This window comes from Ornithorhynchus anatinus, chromosome 1 (genome assembly GCF_004115215.2).
Source record: "Ornithorhynchus anatinus isolate Pmale09 chromosome 1, mOrnAna1.pri.v4, whole genome shotgun sequence".
Classification (NCBI taxonomy): domain Eukaryota; kingdom Metazoa; phylum Chordata; class Mammalia; order Monotremata; family Ornithorhynchidae; genus Ornithorhynchus; species Ornithorhynchus anatinus.
This window is the reverse complement of record NC_041728.1, coordinates 142,837,999-142,850,876: the sequence shown is the minus strand read 5'-3', so window position 1 is coordinate 142,850,876 and position 12,878 is coordinate 142,837,999.

Below are 12,878 nucleotides of genomic sequence, written 5' to 3'. Positions count from 1 at the left end.
TGAGCTAAGAAAAGGAATGTTTTCAAGATTGATTTCATGTAATTATCTTTCCCATTCAAAGAAACACTCACTTCTTTGCTTATCCATATGTGTCAGAGGCAGGAAGAGAAAAAGACTAGACCAGTCTAAACTGAGAATGACTGAAGGCCCCCAAAATGCAAAGAGTAGCCAAGAGTACTGTGAGGATTGTAGGGAAGGAAACTGACTATTTGAAAAATCTCACCATTGGTTTTTGCTTCTCCAGTTTGGTGTAATGATTCAGATTTATTTCCATGGCGTAGAATTAGTGACTCTCAGCTCAGCCAGGCCCTCCCAGGTCTCGAGGCTGTCCAAGAAAAAGAGGTCATTTACGTTCCCTCACTTCAGGCCTCATCTCAGATGTGCTATCCATGGATCTTGAATGTGGAATGATCACTCCTCATAAAAAAGAGGCTGATGAGAGCCCACTATGCCAAAGTACAAAATGAACAAGAGCTGGCTTGTACAAAATATGTCTCTACGCATAAGGAAGGCAGCCAGAGAATACCTCATCAGCAGAATAATTTCCAAACTGTGCATTCTGGAAGTCCTACCTGGTGAAAAGAAATGAACATGTTGCTTGTAGCAACCCCTTGGCCAACTCTGTTCATTTCTGTAACATTTCTGAGATCAGGGTAAATAGAGCACAGGTTTGGGAATCAGACAGACCTGGGTTCTAATCCCACTTCCTCCACTTGTCTTCTGAGTGAATTTGGCCAACTCACTTCACTTCTCTGTGCCTCAATTGCCAAATCTCTAAAATGGGGATTAAGACTATGAGTCCCATGTGGGTCATGATCCATGTCCACCTGAAGAGCTTTTACCTACCCCAGCACTTAGGCCAGTGATTGACACATAGTAAGCAACTAACAGATTCCCAAAAAAAAAGGAATTTGAGGGCCTATTTAAAAGCACCTTTGTGTAGAAGAATTTTTTTTATTGTAACCACTGTTTCATCTCTGCATCAAATATCCCCTACCTCCCCATACCACTCCAAACCTCTACCTCTGTGATATAGATTCTTCCCTTATGTATGTCATGAAAGTCACTGCTTAAGCCATTAGCTAGAACAATATTCCCCACAATACTCATGATTCAACTCTTCCCAATTATTTCTATCTGCAAATGTTCCAGGCTATAAAATAGGTGAGCAATTTCTCTTGCTTTGCCAATGAACTACTTTAGATAAAAGAAAAAAATACATTCTGAACCAATTTGTATACCTCTCTCTTAGTTACAGTACTCAGCACATTCATCCAGGGCAATATTATTAGTCTCATTTTTCATACAAGAAAACTTGAGTTAAATAAATGTTTAGTGATCCACACAGCCTCAGGATGACTCTGCCTCCTCTATGTTGACGAATGCAGAGGAGCCTGAAAATAATGTTTTTTTCCAGCTTCCTTTATGCCAGGGATCAGAAGCTTTGAATTGTCCTTATGTAACCAAGAGAACTGGCATCTTCACCTTTTCTGTGATTAGGTGAGAAATCTTAAAACATTTTAGAGCCATTCCAAGCCCAGGAATATTGGGATTGGCCTCTGAGAGGGTGGGCTCAAGACCTTGGAGTAAAGAAAGGTGCTCATGGAGTTCAGCAAGTAGGCCAGCTTGATTCTGACTTAAATCTACTCCATGTGGCTGCTAAGGGTATGCAATTTAGAAGCTTGGGATGCTGATCTCATTGATAAATCCAGTGTCTTGTACTGTATTATTTTAAGCCTTAAGCATGAGAGAAGCAGCATGGCCTAATGGAGAGAGCCTAGGCCAGGGAGTCAGAGGAGCTGGGTTCTAATCCAGGCTCTGCCATGTGTCTGTTGTGTGACCTTGGGTCAGTCACTTAATTTCTCTATTCCTCAGTGATCTCATCTGTAAAATGTGAATTAAATTCTAATCTCTCCTACTTAGACTGTGATCCCCAGACAGGGACTGTGTGCAGCCTGATTAGCTTGTATCTACCCCAGAATTTAAAACAGTGGTTGGTACATAGGGCTTAATAAGTACCATAGTTATTAAGTAGCAGCTGCTTCAGAGGAGAAGAGATAAAATCAACAGTTCTTTCGATTCAAAGATAGAAACTTTTAAAATGCTTAAGTGATCTTATTAGCTACTTTCCCTTGTCTGGAAAAATAAAAAAATACAATCATCTTTCATCCTTTTAAAATCAAAAGGTCTTTAGTTGTTGTGTGAGCAATGGTGCCTGGGCAGAATCCCAAATGATATTTTCCTGAGTCAGTAAAAAAGTTATGTAAAGCAGAAAAAAAAATACATTGTGAGACAATGATGGATGGAAAGAAGTGTTATGCTTCTATATTGAATTTAACTGAAAAGAACTGGGCCCTGGGAGAAAAATCTGACCTGGGACCTGGGAAGAAAACTCATCCAAAACCCAATGAATAGGGAATTATTGGGAAAGCACAATAGAGACTAGGAAGGATCAGAAGTAGGGATAGCTGTAGTAGTATTTATTAAGTCCTTACCATGTACAAAGCACCATACTCAGCACTTTCCATGACCTAGTGGAAAAAGCACTGGCCGTCAGAAGGACCTGGGCTCTTTCTAATCCCGGCTCTGCCACTTGTCTGCTGGGTGACACTGGGCAAGTCACTTAACTTCTTTGGGCTTCAGTTCCTCATCTGAAAAATGGGGATTAAGGCTGTGAGCCCCACGTGGGACATGGATTGTATTCAACCTAATTAGCTTGTTTCTACCCTAGTGCTTAGTACCGTGCTTGGCATATAGTAAATTCTTAACAAATACCATAAAACAAAGGATATCAAAAGTGTTAGAGGTAGTCATAGGACACTGGTTGCTATAGTATATAGGATACTGATCCAGAGGATCTTGCCTGTGACCTACAAAAGGATCTTAGATAGCCCACTTAACCCCCAAGAAAAACCCAGTACTTTCTGAAATGATTAATAGAATGGATGGGAACATTAGAGTCAATTAGATAGTTCCACATCAATGATTGACACTTAGAGGGGAGCCCTTTTTTTAAACACCACAAATCCAAATCTTCACCTTCTGCCATCTCTCTATGAAAGGATATTATGGACCCAGGTTGCCTTTGCCAACAAGTTCCTGGATATATTTAAGCTGTGACTCGGCACAAATCCAATCACAAGATGTTAAACTAAAGAGGACATCAGAGGTCCATTTTCCACTAATTGGTTAGTTAATTAGTGAAAAGCTCAACCTCTTTTCTGGGTCATCAGTTCAGTCCTAGAGCTTCTAAGCAACACTCAACTAATGAGTCCAAATACTTGCCTAAATGTATCTCAGTCTTTAAGGCCAGGTTGAGACGGGAGTAATAGGATGTGATTTGGGCACTTCCAGAAGCCAGACTGTCTTCTTTAAGCCGCCATTTCACAAATATGCCCACAGCCCAAATGCCTTTTGCATGGATGAAATTTCTAGTGAGTCGCTGGGTTTTCAACTGTGCCTCTGAGTCGGAGACTGAATTGAATCTGTTTAGTGTGAACAATATCATGCCAGATTGCTGAACTCCCTAGCCTGTCTTCCGGTTAAATGCTCAAATAACTGCCTAATGGCTCTAGCCTGAACACAACTGGCTAATTGACTTACCCACTTCCAAAGAATAAGCATAGAGCATGCAGTAAGTTTCAGACTAAAGACAATGTTTCAAGCTACAAATGCTGTATTAACCAACCTGATGAGCTTCACCAACATTAGTCTGAATCTTTCCTAGGAGGCAGAATTGCTGGGCTAAAGCCTTGCCCTGCTACCAAACAGAGTGTGCAGTTGGCTTGATTGGTATCTGTGTGAGGGCATGGAGGGAATGGAGTAGGGGGGTGGAAGGAAGAAAAAGGAGTGATTTTGATACAAATCTTGCAAGCATGGTACAGCATTTCTACATTGCTACTTTTCATTTGAAAAACAGTAAACATCAGTAAACATCAATCATTTATTGAGTATTCACTGTGTGCTGATCACTATATTAAGCACTTGGGAGAGTACAATACAACAGAATTAACAGACCCGTTCCCTGCCCATAATGAGCTTACGGTATAGAAGGGGAGACAGACATTAATATGTACAAAAATCACATTGGGAACCTTTGCCAAAAGTGAAAATAACTATTTCAAGAGATTTCAGAACTGGACAAAGAGTGTGGATTTCTCAAGCTTGTGCTAAATTTTTCATGGCAATTCGGAAATGCTTACTAGAAACACCATTTCCTTGTGTGGAGCTGGTTCTGGTTAGCTAGGTCTAGTATTTTGGAAGCCAACTGCACATTGTTTTTTTCTAATCGGTCAATCAGCTAATTTCACTGAGTGCTTACTAGGTACAGAGCACTAAACTAAGTGCTTGGGAGAGGTCAATATAATAGAGTTGACAGACACATTCTCCACCCACCAAGAAATTATCATCTAGAGAATAACTTATACCTTGGTATCCCACTTCCAAGGTGGCAAGGACCTTGTTCTGTGGAGGGGGGTTGGAGTGGTCTCTGGATAGGGAGGGAACACTTTTGTGGGGAGGAGACATATATGGAAGAAAAGGCAGCGAAGAAGATTGCAGTCAGAAAGTGAGATTTCACAGTTGGAGAGGATAGAAACAGTACAATGACTAGTGACAAAGAAACCTTTCAGGAGCCCAAATTGGTGAGTAGATGTCAGAAGTGGGGTGAAAAAGAGGTAGGTGGAGTTGAGGAGTGAGAGTAGGTAGGACAGCCCACAACTCTCTGTTCCTCATAACCTTCCACGGGCCCTGCATACATTCATTCATTCATTCAGTTGTATTTATTGAGCACTTACTATGTGCAGAGCACTGTTCTAAGAGCTTGGAAAGTACAATACAACAATAGAGACAACAACGGGCTTTCAGTCTAGAGGGGGAGGTCTCTCCCCCTGCACCTCTCTGAATCAAACAAAACCTTCTTGTCCTCAAGAATCTTATCCAACTCATTCCATTCAATCAGCTCTTCCCGTTCTGCTTAACCTTGCTCATCTCCCGCTACAACCCAGCCCATACATTTTTTCTTCCTTAAGGTCAACCTACTTACTGCATTTTGATCTTGTTTCCATAACTCTCAAACCCTGGCTCATAGCCATCAGACCATCATTCTCTCATCTTTAAAGTCCTACTAAAATCCTATCTCCTCCAAGAAGCTCTCCCTGACTAGCCTCTCATTCTCCCACTTTATTCACCTTCCCTTAATAAGAATAATAATTATAACCAACAATCTCCAGCACTTATGCACTTATATATACCTGGAACACTTTTGTGTGCTTATAAATATAATAATAATAATAATAGTACTTGTTAAGTGTTTACTATGTAACACACTCTGTTCTAAGTGCTGGGATAGATACAAGTTAATCAGGTTGGACACAATCCCTGTCCCACCGACTTAATCCCCATTTTACAGATGAGGGAACTGAGACACAGAGAAGTGAAGTGAATTGCCCAAGGTCACACAGCAGACATATGGTAGAGCTGGGATTAAAACTCAGGTCCTTCTGACTCCTAGGCCCATGTTCTAGCTACTAAGCCATGTTGCTTCTCATAGACAGTGAAAATTGCATATCAGAACATCAGAATATTCTTAGTGGCTTAGAATATTCTGATACGCAATTCTCATTGTGTATGTTGTACAATTGTACATTCAGTTAGTATTTTTGATTACTCCATTTGTAAACATTTTCATCTCTGTCTCCCCCATTAGAGCGTGAGTTCCTTTATGAGCAGGGATCCTGTCACTTGCTTGATTTGTACATCATGAGCACTTAGTCAGTGCATGGTCTCCAATGAGAACTCATCAACGACTACTGCCATTACTATTTTTGTTTCCACTTTAAGACCTCCTACCTCCAGCTCACCTGAATGGAAAGGGATGCGACTAAGGATATCCAGAGTTCATAGAATAGTTGGCAGTCTAAGGTGTGTGACTAGGTTGGTGCCATGCATAAATTGGGGGAAGCCCTTGGGACCCATGGGAATTAAACCCCCAGGCCTAGATTGGGTAGGCTTGAGAAGCAGTGTGGTCTAGTGGATAGAGCACAGGGTAATGGTAATGGTTGGGGACTCTTTTAATACTATTTATCCCTGCTTCACTCTGGCATGGACAGGGAATGGGTGAGACAAGCATCTTTAACTGTGACTCACATGATCTTCTCTTCCTCGAGTAACCTAAAAATCTTGATCACTTCTCAAGGAAGCCCAGTTAGGGACCCAAGGTTGAGCTCTGTTGCTCTAGACTGTGAGCTCTTTGTGGGCAGGAATGTGTCTGTTTGCTCTTATATTGTACTCTCCTAAGCACTTAGTACAGTGCTTTGCACACAGTAAGCATTTAATAAAGGTGATGGAATGAATAAGTAGTGTCAAATTCATTTTCATTCATTCAATAGTATTTACTGAGTACTTACTCTATGCAGAGCACTGTACTAAGCACTTGGAAGGGTACAGTGTAACAAAAAACAGACACATTCCAAGCCCACGATGAGCTGCTATGAACAATTTAGAGGTTTCAGTGTTGCTCTCTGTGCTATTCTTGTAACAATCATGTGTTCAAGATCATTTAATTAATTGTTCTATTTTTCAAGCACTTACTAAGTGCCAAGCACTGTACTAAATAGTGTTGTAGATACAATGTACTCAGATCAGACACAGTCCTTATACCAACTGGGGAAGGAGGAGAGGTAGCTAATCAATCAATCAATCAATTGTAGTTACTGGTCACTTATTCTGTGCCAAGTACTGTACTAAGTCCTTGAGAGAGTACAGTATAACGGAGTTGATAGACATGTTCCCATGGTTCCTGACCACAAGGAATTTACAGTCTAGAGGGGGTGGCTGACATTAATATAAGTAAATAAATTATATAAATGTACATAAGTGTTATGGGGCTGAGGGTGGGGTGAATAAAGCGTAGGGGTGACGCAGAAGGGAGTGGGAGACAAGGAAACAAAGTTTTAGTTGGGAAAAGCCTTTTGGAGAAGATATGCTTTTAATAAGGCTGTGAAGGTGGGGAGAATGATCATATGTCAGATACGAATAATAATAAATAATAATGTTGGTATTTGTTAAGCGCTTACTATGTGCCGAGCACTGTTCTAAGCGCTGGGGTAGACACAGGGGAATCAGGTTGTCCCACGTGGGGCTCACAGTCTTAATCCCCATTTTACAGATGAGGTAACTGAGGCACCGAGAAGTTAAGTGACTTGCCCAAAGTCACACAGCTGACAAGTGGTAGAGCCGGGGTTCGAACCCATGACCTCTGCCTCCAAAGCCCGTGCTCTTTCCAGTGAGCCACGAAGGGGGAGGGAGTTCCAAGACAGAAACAGAACGTGGGAGAAGAGTTGAGCTAGACAAAAATTAGGTACAGTGAGTAGCATGGCATTGGAGGATCAAAATGTGGAGGCTGGATTGTAATAGAAAATTAGAGAAGTAAGGAAGGAGGGGACAAGATGATTGAGCTCTTTAATTAATTCCCATTTCAGTGATTGATTAATAAGTATTAAGTATCGATCCCTATTTTGCAGCTAAAGAAACTGAGGCACAGAGAAGTAAATGATTTGCCAAAGGTCAATAATCAGGCAAATGTCAGAGCTGGGTTTAGAACTGAGGTCTCCTGACTTCCAGTCCCGTGTTCTTTCCACTTAAGTAATGCTGCTTTGCCAATGCAGCTCTGCGGATTTTTATCTGAAGTGACACTATAATTCAAGTAATGTCTGGCTAATAATATTCTCCAGGAGCTTTTATTTATTGATATTTTGTTCAGGACTTACTATGTGTCAAGCACTGTACTGAGCACTAGGGTAGATACAAGATAATCAATTGGATATAGTCACCGTCCCACATTTGGCTCACAGTCTGTCAGAGGGAGGAGGATTCAATCCCGTGTAACTGAGGTATAGAGAAGTTAAGTGACTTGCCAAGGTCACACAGCAGATGAGGTGGAGCCACAGTTAGAACTCAGGTCCTCTGACTCCCAAGCCTGTACCCTTTCCAATAGGCCATGCTACTTCCCTACACTACTAGAAGATAACCCTCTCAAGCTCACTGTGGGCAGGAAATGTGTCTGTTTATTATTATATTGTACTCTCCCAAGTGCTTAGTACAGTGTTTTGCACACAGTAAGCACTCAGTAAGTACTATTGAATAAATGAAGGAATGAATGAAAGCTTGCTACTCGCTAGCAATGGAGAGAGCAGTAAGCTCCTTTAGAAATTTCTAGTCAGTCCCTTTCCTTATCAGAGGTAATGTTTATGATGGAGTCTGACAACCTGCAACGTTTTTCCTGTACTCCACATCCTAAAAGGAAGCTTATGGTGATAACTAAGCACTAAGTTCCTTCCTTTCTAGAAGATTCTCATAGGCTACTGTTTTACCAGTGACTTCCTCTCAAAGGTTTGAGTAAAACCCGGGCTTACATAATTTGGCTGCTTCTTTCTCTTATATGGCTCTAATCTAGCCACCATACCCTAGGTTATGAAAGGCATGGTCAGAAGGTCACTGAATTGGATTCAGCACCTTGTCAGGATTGATCCCCTGTCAGAATTGGAGTGGTCTGCTGTCTAACTCTTCAGATCTATAGCACTGCCCTGTGAAGAGTATGGCACTGAACAGAGGTCACTTCATGTGGCCCCAGGCCTGGGTGTCCTAGGATCTGGTTTCTAATCCTGACTGTGCTCAGTGAAAAGAGCACTGGCGTGGGAGTCAGAGGTCATGGGTTCTAATCCTGCCTCAACCACTTATCAACTGTGTGACTTTGGGCAAGTCACTTAACTTCTCTGTGCCTCAGTTACCTCATCTGGAAAATGGGGATGAAGACTGTGAGCCTCACGTGGGACAACTGATATCTTTGTATCTACCCAGTGCTTAGAACAGGGCTTGCCACCTAGTAAGCACTTAATAAATACATGAGAAGCAGCATGGCTCAGTGGAATGAGCATGACTTGGGAGGCATAGGTCATGGGTTCTAATTCCAGTCTGCCGCTTGTCAGCTGTGTGACTTTGGGCAAGTCACTTAACTTCTCTGTGCCTCAGTTCCTTCATCTGTAAAATGGGAATTAAGACTGTGAACCCCACGTGGGATAACCTGATCTCCTTGTATCCCCCCAGCATTTAGAACAGTGCTTTGCACATTGTAAGAGCTTAACAAATACCATTATTATTATTATCTGCAAAATGGGGATTTAATGCCTGGTCTCCCTCCTCCTTAGACTGTGAGCTCCATGTCAGACAGGAACTGTGTCTGACCTGATCATTTTGTACTCATTACAGTACTTGGTATATTGTAAATGCTTACCAAATAATAATAATAATATTAATTGTATTTCTTAAGTACTTACTATGTGTCAAACACTGTACTAAAGTCTTGGGTGGATACAAGCAAATCGGGTTGGACACAGTCCCTGTCCCACACGGGGCTCACAGTCTCAATTCCCATTTTACAGATGAGGTAACTGAGGCCCAGAGAGTGAAGTGATATGCCCAAGGTAATGCAGCAGGCAAGTGGCAGACCCGGGATACCACATTTACTTTTATTATTGAGGCAAATGAGGAGGCATATTTTATAATATTTACATGAATTTTGAAAGCTTGTCAACTCCCCCCTAATCCCAAGGATCAAAACATTATGCGAAATGGTGAGGGCACTTAAGAGTTAATGCTAAACTGTGGGAAGAGTCAGCGAGATCAGTCAGTCTGAGTGAACGTACTGTAAATGTGTGGGTGGTTGAAAGGAGATGGTGCGTGTTCCAGATATTGTTGTCTCGGGATGCTCTATTTACATATTTATGGAATTATATCATTAATTTCCCATATAAATCACAATTAAGTCACATCTGCCTCTGGGTAACTTTACCACATGATAAACCTTAAAAGGAATTCCAGTGACTTAGGTTGGGCATGCAAATTTCATACTTTCTGCTCTGCTGTGTTTTTCTTCCCCTCTCTCACTTCCTCTTCCTCCCCCTTCTCTCTTTCTTCTTTCCCTTTTAAGCTTCTGCCTTAGGTTTTTTTTTTTTTGGTGCCTTTTTTTTTTTTGGAAATGCCACTTTCCCTGCCATAGGAACACAATGAGAAGTCAGTCATGCACATATTGTAGGAACAAGGCGTTCTTCAAATATGAAACAGATGGGCGTTCCAAAGCTGTTCTGGGGCATGCTGGTGATTTTCAAAGAAGCAATGTTCAAATCCATTTAATGTTTCACCAGGATCTCCTTCTAGTTGCTGAAATGACATTTTGCTCCTGTGAGTGGCTTCTCCATTATGCTAGTAGTACTCAGAGTCCTTTGCTATTATTCGTATTACAAACACACTTGAAAAGGCAGCGTGGTCTAATGAACTTGGAAATGTGAAATCCATCCATATGAGCTCCTCCCACCTGCGCTACTGACCTGCAGCACCAGTGTCTTTGTTAAAATGAGGAAGGTAAAGTTTCAGGTTCTGGGGTTGTATGAGGGTGGTAGCTCAGTGGTTTAAACTTCAAGAAAACACCTTAAATAGCAGATGCATTGTTCTAGTTGGGAAAAAAAAAATGTTACAGCCTCTCCCTCCCCCCGGCCCATTAAACATGCTAGAAACACTAGAGGGAAATTACCATAAGCTACTACAGATGCGTGTCTACCTCCCTCTCTTTCTATCGCCCATCCTCCAGGCACCATCCCCTCCCTCTCAGCACAATACCTGACCTCGATTGCAAAGGAGCTATTGTATTTTTGCAGCTTGGTTACCTTCCCATGTGGCTATCCATTTCTAGAAATATAAATAACAGATCCAGCATGGCGGGTCAGGGTTGAGTCAGCGGGGAAAGCCGACAGAATGGAGTAACTGATGTGGGTAGAGCTATTGAAACTTTTATTGCGAAACGTGAAACCCTTTGTCTGTGCCTAATAGTTCCTCTGGTCGAACAAGGCTGCAGACCAGAATCGTCCGGCCCAGGTCTTGGAATGAAGGCTAACAAACACGTGCATCTACACTGGTTACCTTGTGGGATTGTGAGGCCTGAGATGGTGATTTCAAGGAATTTTTTCTCTAGGCTCTAACCTTTGAAGCACTCATCTACTGCCCACACCTTCTGGCTCTCAAGGCTTACTCACAGTGACAATGGGCAAGGTTATTCTGTTGGTATTCTACTCTCCCAATCACTTAGTACAGTGTTCTGTCCATAGAAAATGCTCAATAAATACGATTGAGTATTGAATAGTGAATAGTAAGCCCTCATTAAATATCACTGATTGATTGTTTGAAGCCCATCGCTTTGGTTGCATTGAAAAGGAAACCACCATGGTGCCAACCCAGAATCAATGGTGGCTTCCAAGGCTTCCTCCCCCCTGAGTCTGTCCTCCCCACCTCTGCTTCCTCATGAGAGAATGCCTACAAGATTAGAAAAGTACATTGTAAAACCACTATTTTTTCCTCTAATAAACGCCTCTTAGATATTCCAATATACCATATTAGGATGACCAGAGCAGCTACCAAGGCAGCCACCCGCTGGACCAAGGCTCTATGGCATTGCTTCGATTCCATGCTGGGGTCACTATGGCCTTAAATGGGGCCTACACTAGGAAAAAAAAAATCTTTCCTCTTCCCCAGCCTCCCTACTCATTGCTCATTCTTCTCTGTCCCTAAAAAGAGCACAACTGGCAAGGATGAGGCAAGAGTGAGTGATGCCATGCAAACCTCTTTTCCTTTTATTCAACGCCCTTCTGTGTCACCCTCATCAGTTCCCCTTAGTCATGCCTTTTCCCTGCCCCTCAGCACTTATGTACAATACCTGTAATTTTATGTATTTATATTAATGTCTGTCTCCCCCCTGGACTATAAGCTCACTATGGGCAGGAAATGTGCCTGTTATATTGTTAGAGTGTACTCTCCAAAGCGCATAGTACAATGTCCTGTACATAGTAAGCACTCAGTAAATACAATTTGCTAACTGACTGACTGATTAATAATGAACTACTACCTGCCAGATCTCAGCCCTGAAGCCTCAGGCCTGGAGCTCATTTATTGCCCCTACTGGGAGACTCATTGGCCTGGACACTGGAGCAACCAGACCCCTGTAACTGCTGCCTAGACCCTCTTCTTCCCCTTTACCTCTCTTATCTTCTGACTTTCTTTACATATGAAGGGGACAAGAAGGAAAGACAAACTCTGGATGACAGTAAGGAGCCAAAGTGTGTATCTGTTATTTCCAACCTGGGATGGTGACAGCATAATTTCCAACAGGAAACATTAATCTATAGCAACCCTTTTCTTGAAAGATGGAGTGGCCCAATGGAAAGACCACAAACCTGGAAACCAAGAGACCTGAGTTCTAATCTCAGATCTGCCACTTGCCTGCTCTGTAATCTTGAGCTAGTCATTCAACTTCTCTGTACCTCAGTTCCCTCATCGGTAAAATAAGGATAAATAACCCATTGTCCCTCATCCTCAGACTGTGAACCCCATTTTGGACAAGGGCTGTGACTGTGGGTCTGACTGCATTGCATCAGAGAAGAAGCATGGCTTAGGGCATAGAGCATGGGCCTGGAAGTCAGAAGGACCTGGGCTATAATCCTGGCACCAACATATTTTTGATATGTTAATTTGGGCAAGTCACTTAACTTCTCTGGGCCTCAGTTACCTCATATGTAAAACGGGTATTAAGAGTGTGAACCCCATGTGGGATAGGGACTATGTCGACCTGATTAACTTGTATCTAACCCAGTGCCACCCCTCCCAGGGTCGACCAGTCACAACTACAGGAAGGAGAGTCAAGCAGAGGTATATCCATTCGATTTCTAGCTTGGGTAGTGTCTAGTGAGTGGAAGGCAATCTGCTACAAGTCAAACCTCACCTGTGCTGGGCAGCAGCAGCATTGAAGAGAGTCAAGGGCAGAGGCTTACTGC